General features: G+C 64.2%; 1 protein-coding gene across 1 annotated transcript in view; it reads left to right on the top strand.

The window, feature by feature from the left end:
- Positions 1-2226, top strand: part of LOC102378759 (transcription factor COE1-like) — a 36315-nt gene that overhangs the window by 5845 nt on the left and 28244 nt on the right. The window lies entirely within an intron of this gene.

Raw genomic sequence — 2226 nt, 5'->3', positions numbered from 1 at the left:
GAGGTCCGGGGCGCAGCACGGAGATGGGCTCTGGGAGGGTCCGGGGATGTGCCAAGCTTTGTGGGGCCGCTCCTGGCCTGCCCAGGCCACCGGGGACGCTTGCCCTCCTGCCAGGCCTCTCGTGCCTCCGAGCCCTGGAGCTGCTCGAGGGGCCGGGGGAGAACAGCGCCAGAAGCACCAAGCGGCTCTCGTGCCCTGCCCTAGAGAGGTCCAGGAGGTGCACTGCCCTGTTGACAGTGCCTGCGGGATTCCCTGTCCCCGTGGCTGTCCCTGTGCAGCCGGCCGGCCAGCCGGCCAGGGCTTTCCAGCTTTATGGGACCGGCCGTCTCCCTGGGAGAGTCGCGGGGCAAGCTCCGGGCACATGAGCCCGTCCTCCAGTCTGTCCAAACTGAGAGGCTTTCCCTCTGCCCATGCTTGCACCCAGGCAGGGTCTGTCCTGGGTGCAACCCTGAGGGTCCCGGGTGCAGCAGGGTCTCGTCTCCCTGGACCATCGCTCCTGGCTCCAGGGACCGGCGGAGAAGCACGAGATGTCAACGAGCGTCTTGAGCTGCCGTGGGGGTCTCACAAGGAGTCACCTCCCCTGGTCCCAGCAGGCCCAAGCAGCCTTGACCCTGGAGGCTGGCAGAGCCCCTTGGGCTGGACCAGCAGTGCTACTCCTGCTCCTGCCCTGGACCAGCTGCCGCAGCGGCTGAAGCCAGGCGGATGCTGTCAGGGAAGCCAGCGAACTCCAGCTCCTTCCCCCCCTTCACAAACGAAGCCGCGTGCAGGATTTCAAGCCAGCACTCGCTACGGAGCCTCGTTTGCCTCCGCTCCCAGCGCCCAACTGGGCCCGGGGGAGATGAGCCAGGGCAGGGGCCGCAGCAGCCCAGGGGTCACTTTTGTGCCAGGGCCTGAATGACCCGGAACAAATGACCCCGGGGCGCGGGGCCTGGCGGGGCCGGACGCGGGTTTGGCCTTGCAGGGACTCGTGCCCAGGGATCTGCATCTCCACTGGAGCAAACCCAGGCAGGACTTCCCAGCTGGTGCCCCCCTCCAACCCTGCTCCATGACCTGCCCAGGGGACGGGGCTGGGCTCAGACAAGGGGGCTCCTCTCTGCATGCATGCCCGGCCCGGGACACAGGCCAGACAAGCCCCTCGCTGGGCAGAAGGAAACGCCCTGCCATGGTGCAGCCAGGCCGAGGCTTGAGCACCAGGGCAGTGGGCGCTGGAGAGAAGAGAGAGCACTGGGGCATGTGCAAACGTGTGCAAAAGGTGCTGGGATGGGTGGCAGCCGTGCTGCCCTGGCACTGCGGCCGCATCTGGTTTGTCCAGGGATGGTGGCGAGGGGGACGGGGCAGAGAGTGGGGAGCCCGGAAACATGCGGGTGGGTGTGTGTGTGTGTGTGTGTGTGTGTGTGTGTGTGTGTGCGCGCGCGTGTGTGAGCAAGTGCCTGTGCAAGGCTCTGTACACAAGACCATAGAAGCAGACAGGAAGGAGAGTCTCAGGGTGGTGTTTGTGTGTAAGTGTGTGTGCGCAGACATGTGTGCATGTGTACACTAGTGCAATTGTGTGTGGACACGTGCACACCAGTGCATTTGTGTTTCTGCATGTGTGTATGTGTAGATGTGTGTGTGCGCATATGTCCCCACACACATTTGTGTGTGAATGTGTGCGTGCCAATGAAGTTGTGTGTGTGGATGCGGTGCCAGTGCAATTGCGTGCATGTACAAGCATGTGTGTGGGTGCGTGTGCACACCAGTGCAGCTGTGTGCCTGTGTGTGCATACACATCCCCAAATAAACCCCTGTGAGCTCGTTTGTGGGCTCGTTTGTGCTCCATATGCACGTGCGTATCCTTGCAAGCAAGCAGGGCGTGGAAGCCACAAGAGCACATACATGAGCCCACATCCAGACCACAGCCCACAAGTGTGTCTGGCGTGTGTGTGTGTGTGCAAGTGTGTCCCCATCCCTCTGGGCAGGAGCTGAGCGTGTCCCCCTGACACCTGCCAGGAGTGTGCGTGCCCAGGGGACTGTGCAGTCCAGCCATGCCCGTATCTCCCTTAGCTGGGCCGCTTCACCCCCACCCCACACTCCCCCTTTCCCCAGTGCCACGACACATGCAACACATGTGTCAACCCAGGGCTGGCCCAGACCCCGTCGCCGCACCGGCTGGAATGAAGCCGCCAGCCCCTCCGCTCCTAATGGCCTCCCACCCCCCCCCCCCCGCCCCCGGCCGCGCGCGTCCCC

This window comes from Alligator sinensis, unplaced genomic scaffold, assembly GCF_000455745.1.
Source record: "Alligator sinensis unplaced genomic scaffold, ASM45574v1 scaffold1676_2, whole genome shotgun sequence".
Taxonomy (NCBI): domain Eukaryota; kingdom Metazoa; phylum Chordata; order Crocodylia; family Alligatoridae; genus Alligator; species Alligator sinensis.
This window is presented reverse-complemented; position numbering and strand designations above follow the sequence as displayed.